At 47.8% G+C, this 12,286-nt stretch overlaps 1 protein-coding gene across 7 annotated transcripts in view; it reads left to right on the top strand.

Annotated features, from left to right (window-relative positions):
- Positions 1–12,286, top strand: part of LOC116952681 (nuclear receptor coactivator 2-like) — a 184,494-nt gene that overhangs the window by 23,860 nt on the left and 148,348 nt on the right. For 6 of the 7 annotated variants that reach the window (XM_076073275.1, XM_032972264.2, XM_076073270.1 and 3 more), the window contains exon 2: positions 11,517–11,625. The exons of the other annotated variant lie outside the window; for it this stretch is intronic. The gene's annotated coding sequence lies outside the window, so the exon portion shown is untranslated. The remainder of the gene's footprint in view (positions 1–11,516; positions 11,626–12,286) is intronic. 7 annotated transcript variants of the gene reach the window in all.

The following is a 12,286-nucleotide window of genomic DNA, read 5'->3' on the forward strand; positions in this document are numbered from 1 at the left end:
GCCAAACGTCAGCCTCGAAACCTTAATGACTTGGAGAAGATCTGCAAAGAGGAGTGGGACAAAATCCCTCCTGAGATGTGTGCAAACCTGGTGGCCAACTACAAGAAACGTCTGACCTCTGTGATTGCCAACAAGGGTTTTGCCACCAAGTACTAAGTCATGTTTTGCAGAGGGGTCAAATGCTTATTTCCCTCATTAAAATGCAAATCAATTTATAACATTTTTGACATGCGTTTTTCTGGATTTTGTTGTTGTTATTCTGCCTCTCACTGTTCAAATAAACCTACCATTAAAATTATAGACTGATCATTTTTTTTTGTCAGTGGGCAAACGTACAAAATCAGCAGGGGATCAAATACTTTTTTGTCCCTCACTGTAAGCCACTCTATTGAGCTATCATTTGTGGCCAGGTCGCTTCTGAAAAAAATCGCTATATAGCTCAGATTGGGCCTTACCTTGTAAAAAAATAGTTTAGGTACCTATTGTTTTCATGCTATCTTTTAAATAATGGTTAAAAGTGTACATGTATGGCTCTTTTAAAAATGGGAGGTGGGGGGGGTGGGGGGGGGGTGCATTGTCAGCAGAGGGCAGTTCAGCAAAATCAATGCTGCCGTGTCTATGATGTGTGTGGAACTTCTTTCGTACCGTACTTAGCCAATCGTGCCAATCGGAGGCGCGATGGAAGGGCAACAAGCTAAACGCAAAGCCTTCACCATGCAGCACTAACCAGCATGGTGAAGTATGGTCAATTAGCCCCCTGAATTGTACGGCATAGGAGGCTGTCATCCAACAGTAGATTGATACAGGGCTTCTTATTCTTTGTTCGTGTTGGCGGGGCGATTGGCATCCGTGCCTTGCGTTGGTTGGCCGAGGCTGGTGAGCCAGGCTGAGGGGTTGCGGGAGCGGCGCTGTGGACGTCTCGAGACTCCACCAGCGGATGAGCGAAGCGTCGGGCACTGCCGGGCGAAGCTTTCCCACGGTCAGGCTTTGATAGCCACGGTCACTCGGTGGGGAGCGGCTGCTTTTCATCTTCCAACATGGGCTGTATACACTGGAACTTGTACTCAGGGCTGCGGAGGACGCATGCAAGCTCTCAGGCGGTGCAGTTGAACCAGGCGTTTATGCTTGTATATCGGCAGCGCGCTCACTCGACAATTAAAATGTGCACAAAAACAAAAAATGGACGACTGCTGCCGCAGGCCAGTCGGGCATAGCTGCATTGGCCACGCCTGACAAAGGTGTCTCACAAACCCTATGCTGACTTGGGGTTTAGTTTTGTTAACCACATTTTCATTACTGCTACAGGCAACAAAGGATTGTGATGCCAATAAGTGCTTAAGGATTTTGGCAGAGCAGGAAAGAACTTAAAATTCTTAAGCAGTGGCATTTTTTTGCCGGCTGGCTGTTACATTGAGGCTGCCGGCTGCCACGAATTGTGAGTGTTTAGCGATGCCAAAGGAAGTTGGCACGATTCTGCGTCGGCTATTTCCCAATTGATTTAAACACAAAAATGTCTCTTCCTCTCTGTGTTACCTTTTTTTTTCTTCCATATTCTGGAAATGGTACAGTAAGAACAAAATAGGGGGATCATCGCTGAAGCCACACTAGGTATGGCTATGCAGGTAGGCAACCGCGGATATGAACTTAAAGAGTGTTGTATGGATGGGAGGTGGAACGTTGGTGCAGTCGTAGTGTAAGAAGCAAGTGAATATCCTGTTCTCCACCCACCTTCACCAATCCGTACTGAGCAGCAGGGTGAAGTATGGTCAAAAGCCTCAAAGACAGACATCGCATGGGAAATTTTCACCTCTCTCTTGGTAGATTATGGATGGAATTTTGTTTTGCATGAGGAAACCTCGGCTAAGACGTGGAGCCCTTGAAATCTGCAGCAACGCACGGTGATGCTAAATTATGCACATTTTCTTCAGCAACATTTACAAGCGGACTTACTCTCTGCAATGACTGCCGACTAAAGTAAAACGAGAAAGGTGCAGCCCTGCATTTGTTCGCTCACTTCACAGTTGGAAAAAAAAGACTTCCTCTAGAGGGAGCTCCACGGAACCTCTCTTGAGGATATTCGGCCTAATTTTAAACAACTGACCAGACGTCTTGGCAGAAGTGGCAGTACCCACACTTTACTCCACCACACGTGACCTGCCGATCGATTAACTGTGGTGTGCCCCGGTGGCGAGATATCATCTGCCTCGCCTGCAATACAGGAGGTCGTGGGTTTGATCCCAACCCTGACGCCTGTATATTTGGAGTTTGCGCGTTCTCCCCGTGGTCGCGTGGATTTTTCTACGGGTCCTCCGGTTTTTCCCTCCACATTTAGAATAAACATGGGTTTGAAGTATTTGGCTGTTATAAATGTCAACTTGATAAGCAACTTTGTTAAGCGATCATTTGCGGCCAGGTTGCTTCTGAAAAAGTGAGACTTAGCTGGTAAAATCAAAAGTTTAGTTTAGTTTTCGTATGCTGCTGGGTGGACAGATGCAGGCGATTTAAAAAATTCGCGCCATCGTTCCACTGCCACGCTGAGACACCGAACCGGCGAGTGACACTGTCGGCTGAAATGCTAAACATTCTTTTTATCTCGAATAAAACCTCAAAAAAGATATCGCCAATTTAACTATCCTGACACTTAAACGTGAGTAAAGTACTGCAGATGGGAGTGTGTTTGCAGACGGCTGATGAAGGCTGGAAGATGAGCCAGACCTGACCGGCTCTTTCCTGCTTTGAAATACCCAACTTTGCGCTGCATCTTGTTTCCCTTCTTGGCTGCTCTCCCAGCCACTCTTAAACCATTAACCCGACTTGAAAGAATTTCGACTTCCATGATGCATTAACGTGACCCGAGTTGCCTTTTAGTACGCCTTTGTTTTATAGTGACTCACAATAAAGTCTGGCCAGCTGCACGTCTGGCCGCTTGTCCACCTGCCACCGCTTGCATTTTCATGAGAATAAATGAGTAAATGGGAGAAGCTGTCATGGTGTAGTGATGAGCACGCTGGACTTGCAATCCGGAGGGGCCCCCTGCTTCCGCTTCCAGCTCCTGGCGCGGAAGTTTACGCGACGTTGCAAGTTTGTTAAAGCCCCCCCCCCGCCTCCATCCACTCAACGATGTATATCGGTACGCCCGCAGTTTCATCGATGGGCCGGTCGCTCCGTGGTCCAGGGTGAAGCGTGGGTTACAGCCACAACGCTTCCAAGACGTTGCGGCCAGTGTGCAGGCCACATATCCTCTCAGCAGGGCCTCTCTCAGAGTTTCCTCGAGAGGAGGGCCCTTCCGACAGCAGTGGCGTGTGGGTGAGCAGTAGCAGGGCTGCGCCTTTACCTTGCAGGAGACATGAAAACAGTGATTTCATCCTGCACGCGTAGGAGCTGATAGTTGAGGCAGGTCCGTAGGTTTCCATGAAGGCTTTGTGATTGATGTTTATGCAATTGTTCCGCACAGTCAGAAAGAAAAGGTGGAAAAAAAAGGTATACGCTGCTGACGAGCGGAACACGAGGCGTCTGCCGTACACGCTGCAGGGTTGTGATACAGAGGAGGATGGTTTACATGCAGAGCTGAGTCGACGTGGCTTAGTTTAGAGTGAGCACAAGTCCAGATGGTGAGCAGATGTAGCATATTGCTGTTTCAATTGCAGATATTAAAGTCACCATATTTAATAAATAAATGTAAGAAAATTGATTGGAATGGAAAGTTTTTTTTATGCATTATACCAAATGTCAGGTTCCCTCTGCCGTGTAGATCACGGGGTCTTTTTCAGACAATAATTGAACGTTCTGGTTCGTACAGGGTTAGGGGAGTTATGGGGGGGGGGGGGGGGGAGGGGGCAAAACCGGTTCAGATATCTCTCGCCACTGATGTTCGCCTTGGCCGGGAATGCAACCCATGTGTTCCGGCTTTGTGGTCCAGCGCCGTGAGCTGTGCCACTCCGCGACCGCTCCATCGCCAAACGCTCCACTCGCTCCTCTTGGCGGTCAACACGTCAAGGAAGAAGTCACATTTCGATATATGGGATTTTTTTTTTTTGGTGTCAGTTGTGCGTTGCGCGCCACTGCCAATGGGGGCTATTGTCAAATGAGTTGTAATTGAAGTTGTGATTTGGACTTTTTAGTTGAAAATTTGCATTGTATCTAAAAAGGCGATGTATTTGTGTTACATGAATAAAATCCAGACCATTAGCGTATTAAGAATATACACGATTTTGTTTTTTTATTTTACCAGGTAGGGCTCACTGAGCTACATAGGTCTTTTTCAGAAGTAAGTATATTAAACTTTTTAAGCACCGGACAGTCAGCCATGCTAACCAAGACGTGCGACCTGATCGCAAATGATAGCTCAACGAAGCGGAAATGTGTAGCAGCCGATAACTCTGAACGCGTGTTTCTACATGTGGAGGGAAAAACCGGGAAGGACTTGGGAGATAAATCCACGTGACCACGGGGAGAGACACGCAAACCCCAAATATACATGCGTCAAAGGTCGGGATCGAACCCATGGCCCTCCTGTAGGCAAAATAGTTAACATCTCTCCACCGTGGTGAATACCACGGGGAGAGACACGCAAACTCCAAATATACATGCGTCAAAGGTCGGGATCGAACCCATGACCCTCCTGTAGGCAAAATAGTTAACATCTCTCCACCGTGGTGAATATGAATTGAGAAGCCCCGTCGGTGCACGTCTACCCAGCCGATGTTTCGCGTCTCAGTCCGCAACCTGCCTTTGTCGTTGTTGTAGTGAGAGCTCCGATACGAGCTCCTACAGTGTTTGTAAAGGACACCTACTTCAACTGTACATGCGGGGGGAAAAAAAAAACATTGACATCCATCACCTTAATGGACTCCCCACACGACGACGACGACGGCCACGAGGTTAGCCGGGTGCAACACAAAACAAAGGTGGTTAGGTTAGGTGGGGGACGTGGTGGTGGTGGCGGTGGCGGTGGTTTTGTTGAGTTTGGGGGCCGCGAAACGCGACGCTTGAAACGGCCCGTGAGTTCCCACAGCGCGCCTCGCGGTGCACGTGGAGAGAAAACGACAACAACAACAACAACAACATGTTCTTGCTTCTTTCGGTAAAGTCACGTAGAAGGGAAACAATAAAATAATACAAATATAACACAATTAAATTCTCACGACGTTTCGACCGCAACACACAAGTGTTGCAACACACACGAGCTTGTGTTTTATTGTTTCCCTTCTACGTGGTGACTTTACTGAAAGAACCAAGAATATGAATCCCTGCAGTCACGAAAGCTTTAAGTAAAAACAACAACAACAACATCATAACAGAAACGAAACGATCGAAGCGAAGCGGGCGGGGGTTGTGAGCGCAAAGTCCGCGTTGTCGCAGTTTCGACACGACGGCCTCGACCGCCGACAACAACAACAACGACGACGACAACAACAAAGATGACAACGACGACGACAACGACGACAACAACAACAAAGATGACAACGACGACGACGACAACAACAAAGATGACAACGACAACAACAAAGATGACAACAACAACAAAGATGACAACGACAACAACTACGACAACAACGACAACAACAACGACAACAACGACAACAACTACGACGACAACGACAACAACAACGACAACGACAACAATGACAACGACAACAAAGATGACAACAACGACAACAACAACAACGACAACGACGACAACGACAACAATGACAACGACGACAACGACGACAACAACGACGACGACAACAACGACGACGACAACAACGACAACAACGACGAGGACGACGACGACGAGGACGACGACGACGAGGACGACGACGACGACAACAACGACGACAACAACAACAACGACAACAACGACAACAACAACAACAACGACGACAACAACAAAGATGACAACGACGACGACGACGACAACGACAACAACAACGACAACAACAACGACGACAACAACAACAACGACAACAACAACGACGACAACAACGACGACAACAACGACGACGACGACGACAACGACGACAACCACAACCACAACGACAACAACAACGACAACAACAACAACGACGACAACCACAACGACAACAACAACGACGACAACAACGACGACGACAACAATGACGACGACGACGAAAACGACGACAACGACGACAACCACAACCACAATGACAACAACAACGACAACAACAACGACGACAACCACAACCACAACGACAACAACAACGACAACAACAACAACAACAATGACGACAACAACGACGACGACAACAATGACGACGACGACGACGACAACGACGACAACCACAACCACAACGACAACAACAACGACAACAACAACAACGACGACAACCACAACCACAACGACAACGACAACAATGACGACGACAACGACAACAAAGATGACAACAACGACAACAACAACAACGACGACAACGACAACGACAACAATGACAACGACGACAACGACGACAACAACGACGACAACAACAACAACGACGACAACAACAACGACGACAACAACGACAACAACAACGACAACGACGACGAGGACGACGACGACGAGGACGACGACGACGACAACAACGATGACAACAACAACGACAACAACGACAACAACGACAACAACAACAACAACGACGACAACAACAAAGATGACAACGACGACGACAACGACGACAACAACAACGACGACGACAACAACGACAACAACAACGACGACAACAACGACGACGACGACGACAACGACGACAACCACAACCACAACGACAACAACAACGACAACAACAACAACGACGACAACCACAACCACAACGACAACAACAACGACAACAACGACGACGACAACAATGACGACGACGACGAAAACGACGACAACGACGACAACCACAACCACAATGACAACAACAACGACAACAACAACGACAACAACAACAACAACAACAACGACGACAACAATGACGACGACGACGACAATGACGACAACGACGACAACGACGACAACCACAACCACAACGACAACAACAACGACAACAACAACAACGACGACAACCACAACGACAACGACAACAATGACGACGACAACGACAACAAAGATGACAACAACGACAACAACAACAACGACGACAACGACAACGACAACAATGACAACGACGACGACGACGACGACGACGACGACGACGACGACGACGACGACGACGACGACGACGACGACGACGACGACGACGACGACGACAACAACAACAACAACGACGACAACAACAACAACGACAACAACGACGAGGACAACGACGACGACGACGACGACGACGACGACGACAACAACGACAACAACAACAACGACGACAACAACAACAACGACAACAACGACGAGGACAACGACGACGAGGACGACGACGACGAGGACGACGACGACAACAACGACGACAACAACAACAACAACAACGACGACAACAACAAAGATGACAACAACAACAACAACGACGACAACAACAAAGATGACAACGACGACGACAACGACGACAACAACAACGACGACGACAACGACAACAACAACGACAACAACAACGACGACAACAACGACAACAACGACGACGACGACGACAACAACAACGACGACAACAACGACGACAACAACGACGACGACGACAACGACGACAACCACAACGACAACAACAACGACAACAACAACAACGACGACAACCACAACGACAACAACAACGACAACAACAACGACGACGACAACAACGACGACGACAACAATGACGACGACGGCGAAAACGACGACAACGACGACAACCACAACCACAATGACAACAACAACGACAACAACAACAACGACGACAACCACAACCACAACGACAACAACAACGACGACAACCACAACGACAACAACAACGACAACAACAACAACGACGACAACCACAACGACAACAACAACGACAACAACAACGACGACGACAACAACGACGACGACAACAATGACGACGACGGCGAAAACGACGACAACGACGACAACCACAACCACAATGACAACAACAACGACAACAACAACAACGACGACAACCACAACCACAACGACAACAACAACGACAACAACAACAACGACGACAACCACAACGACAACAACAACGACAACAACAACGACGACGACAACAACGACGACGACAACAATGACGACGACGGCGAAAACGACGACAACGACGACAACCACAACCACAATGACAACAAGGACAACAACAACAACGACGACAACCACAACCACAACGACAACAACAACGACAACAACAACAACGACGACGACAACAATGACGACGACGACGACGACAACGACGACAACAATGACAACTACAACAACAACAACGACAACAACAATGACAACAACAACGGGGTGGGGTGGGGCCATGACATCGACGTGCAGGCGCTGTGAAGCGCGGAATGAGCTTACATTTATTTACAAGGCAGGTTTTTCCGTGCCCTAGCTTACATGAACAAGGCAATGTCTCTCTCCTGCTCGCTCCTACATGAACATGAGCTGTCCCGCCAATCTCTAAACCTTTATAAACAGCCTGCCTCAGTAGATTCCACTCCCCTCCCCCCTTCTTTTTCACCTGAAGACGGTTGCTTGTGTTGCGATGGAAACGTCGTGATCTATTATTATTTTTTTATCGACCTACGTGACTTTACCGAAAGAACCAAAGAGTATGGATAAATAAGTGAAATTATTTTAAACCACCACCCCCACCCGCCCGCCCGCCCGCCCGCCCCGGGCAGAGAGCCTCGCTTCAGTCCGGAGATTCCTGTGTGGGGCCGTCCATAAATGACGTCACGCGATTTTGGACGATTTTTGACCCCTCCCTCCTTCGTCACACGGCGTCACAAAAAGTCAGACCCCCCCCCCTCAAATATGACGTCACAAAGCCCTGCCCCCCCCCCCCCAAATAAAACATGCTTCAAATCGCTTTAAACTATTGTCATTGTAGTGCGTATTTAATGTGGCGCTGCACTCTGATGTTGTAGGAGAAAACATTTATTAAAAAGTCTATTTAATTAAGTAGAACGTGTTGTCTATGTTTATTTAAAGTTGCGCATTTTGGTGTGACGTCACATTTATCACCCCCCGCGCTCGTCACAAATGTCTGACCCCCCCCCCACCCCTAGGTGCGTGACGTCATTTATGGACGGCCCTTGTGGTGTTTTTTTTAATGTTGCTTTGTTGTAAGGCTCGTAGCGATCTGGGGGGACTGCCAATCTCTCCTCGCGGCCCCCACACCTCTCCCTGCACCTACGACACCCTGCAAGCCCCCCACCCCCCCCCCCCCCACCGTGGTCACCCATCATCGAGCTTGCGACACAAAACGGATTTCGTCTCTCACTCTCAGTTCGCGGAGGAGGTCGCAGCCCGCCACTCCGTCTCCAACCCCCCCCCCCCTACCCCCTTTCAACCACAGCAACCCCACGACTTCACCAGGCCAGCATGGCCCTCGATGGTGGTGACAATCCATGCCGATATGGCAGGCACCACGGTGCCTACTTCGCGGCCGGCGTCTGCCGAGATTGGGGGCCGTCCGTAAATGACGTCACGCACCTAGGGGAGGAGGGGCGGGGCGGGGGGGTTAGACATTTGTGACGATGTGTGACGAGGGAGGGAGGAGGGGGGGGGGGTTGAGAAATGTGACGTCACATCAAAATGCGCAACTTTAAATACATATAGAATTGTTATAACAACACTAATTGTTATAACAACACTAATTGTTGTAGCAACACTCCTACAACATCAGAGTGCAGCGCCACATTAAATACGCACTACAATGACAATAGTAGTTTAAATCGATTTGAAGCATGTTTTATTTTCAAAATGGAAATATGGTTTTGCGGGGGGGGGGGGGGGGGGCAGAGCTTTGTGACGTCATATTTGAGGGGGGTAAAAAAATCGTCCAAAATCGCGTGACGTCATTTATGGACGGCCCTTTGTGCGCGTGACGGTGGTGCTGGTTTTATCAGTGTTCGTGTGATTTTGGCCGTAGACGTGCAGTCGATAGCCCTGCGATGATAATAATGCTCGTGGTGAGTTGGCTGCAGCCAATTGTGGGCCACAATATCTGCAGTGCGGCATGGTGTGGGGGTGGTTGGGGGGTGGATCTCTGCTGTGTGTGCGCGCGTGCGCGAGTGAGATTTATATTCGTTACAAACACATTCCTGCCACTTCATTTTGCTCCTCTTTGAATATTAATGATGGAATGACACCTCGGGGAATTGTGCAAATTTCTCATCGGTAGAGAGTTAAACTGCCGGTACATTAAATAATGTATAATGCTCTCACAATTCTCTGGAGTTTATATTTAGATACGCTTTGCCGTTTTTCTATTTTCTCTCGCAAACTTTCTCATATATATAGATGCGTTTTTTTGTTGTCAGGTCATTGTTGGATGGTTATTTAAGTGGGGATGTAATTGAAAGAAAAAAATGTGCCACATATTTTTTTTGCACGAGAAATACTGCATTGTTACTCGGTTGGTCATGCCTGTAATTTATAATGGCAATGTTTTTTTGCATATTATTTAGGGCATTGCTGTTAACCCCCACATTCAAATTTGTAATACTCAATAATAAATTAGCCATAGAGTCTAAAATGCAGAGGCCCTCTTGAGGCTCATTACGGTTTTCCTGGGTAAGATAAAATACATTTACTGAAAGATTGGAAATTATACCCGCAAACCAACAGGAAAAATCATATTTTCAAACCCTTAAGCCCCGTTAAGTATGATATCTTTCCTTTATATTGCCCCTCTGATTTCAGTATAAAGCTGTTGAACAACCAAGGTTATTGGAAAACATAGATAAGTAAACAGCGATTAAAAAAGCGTGATTATTGCGAACGCATATGCAGAGGTATAATTATTGAGAGAGGCATTGAAAACAGAACAAAACGTTGGAAAAATCCAGACTACAAGAAATATAGCAGACATAATTGACAACTAATTCCAATCTTGATTTGAAGCTTTCGTGACTGCAAGAATCCACACTCTTTGGTTCTTTCGGTAAAGTCACGTAGGTAGAAAATAAAATAAACCACGACGTTTCGGGCGTAAACACAAGCGTCCATCATCAGGTGGGAAAGCATGGTCTGCTGCTGAGGCAGACTGTTTTTTTTTTAAATTCCAGTTGACGATAGCAAAAAGATTCGGATGCAGCGTAGCGTCCTCTATAGAGGCCAAAGTTATAATGAGCATGCTGCCAAGTTGCGTCCGCCATGTTGTGCCAACATGGTGGAGCTGAACCCACGGTTTGCCGAGAAGACTCCAAGAAGCATCCGACAGACTTGAAAGCCGAACCCAGTTGATGTGACAAATGTGTTAACATTATCAAAACAGATGCCTGCGTGTGAAGCGGCGTCTTGGTGAATGTACGTGCGTTTGCACGTGTGTCGCCTGGCCCTGCCGGCCTTCAAAGGTGCTTCGCTGACAGCACTTGCCCCAACAGTCTGGTTAAGGCTCTAAAGGGAGGGGGATCTTTTGTCTTTGTGTGTCGCTTTGCAGCGTGCAGACCGAGCTGTGTACCCTTTGAGCCTGCTGGCAGTGACCAGCACCGCCTCACCTGGCCCAGCTGTGTCCACGAGGAGGAGCGACGACATTTGCCCTTTCCCAGGTCTGTTTATTCATCCCGTCCCAAGAATGCGTGTGAAACACAATGTTTCTACCGTGTCCCGTGCCGCAGCTGCAGTGAATACGAGAAATGGAAACAAATTGAGTGGGGCAGTTTATTCAAATGACCCCATTCTTTTGCTATTTAACAACAGCGTCCGTGACGTGAATGCCAATTGTTTACAACGTAATTCTTTGCTATTATATATTACTGTGCGGTGGTTATGTTCCTGCCTTGCCTGTTTAATATGAGAGGGAATTTTCAAATTAATTTTCACATCAATAATGCACGTTCACTGAGTAATGTTTTTGCGTAACTTGTTTCCATATAAAAAAAACGTTTCACCTAAGGTAATTTTATTTTATTTCCCAATTGTGTTGCTGGCATCTGCTGTAGCCAAGCAAAATGCTATCTCCATCACCAGAAACTGTAAATCGACAGCGGTGCACGACCCTGCGTGACAGGAAACGGCACTGGAACGGGGCCTCTGCAGTGCGGCTTTCCCTCGTGCCGGATCGAGGGCACGTTCCAGTTTCAGGGCACGCTTTCATGCGTCCGCTTGCGACGGGGGTGTTGTTCACGCGCTGGTTATTTTGATCGGTGCCAACGGTAACGTAAGCGCTTGGCGCGACCGGTTTGAAACAATGATACGCGAAAACGTGTG

This window comes from Petromyzon marinus, chromosome 3 (assembly GCF_048934315.1).
Source record: "Petromyzon marinus isolate PM22_M1 ecotype Great Lakes invasive population chromosome 3, UKy_Petmar_22M1.pri1.0, whole genome shotgun sequence".
In the NCBI taxonomy this organism is placed as follows: Eukaryota; Metazoa; Chordata; class Hyperoartia; order Petromyzontiformes; family Petromyzontidae; genus Petromyzon; species Petromyzon marinus.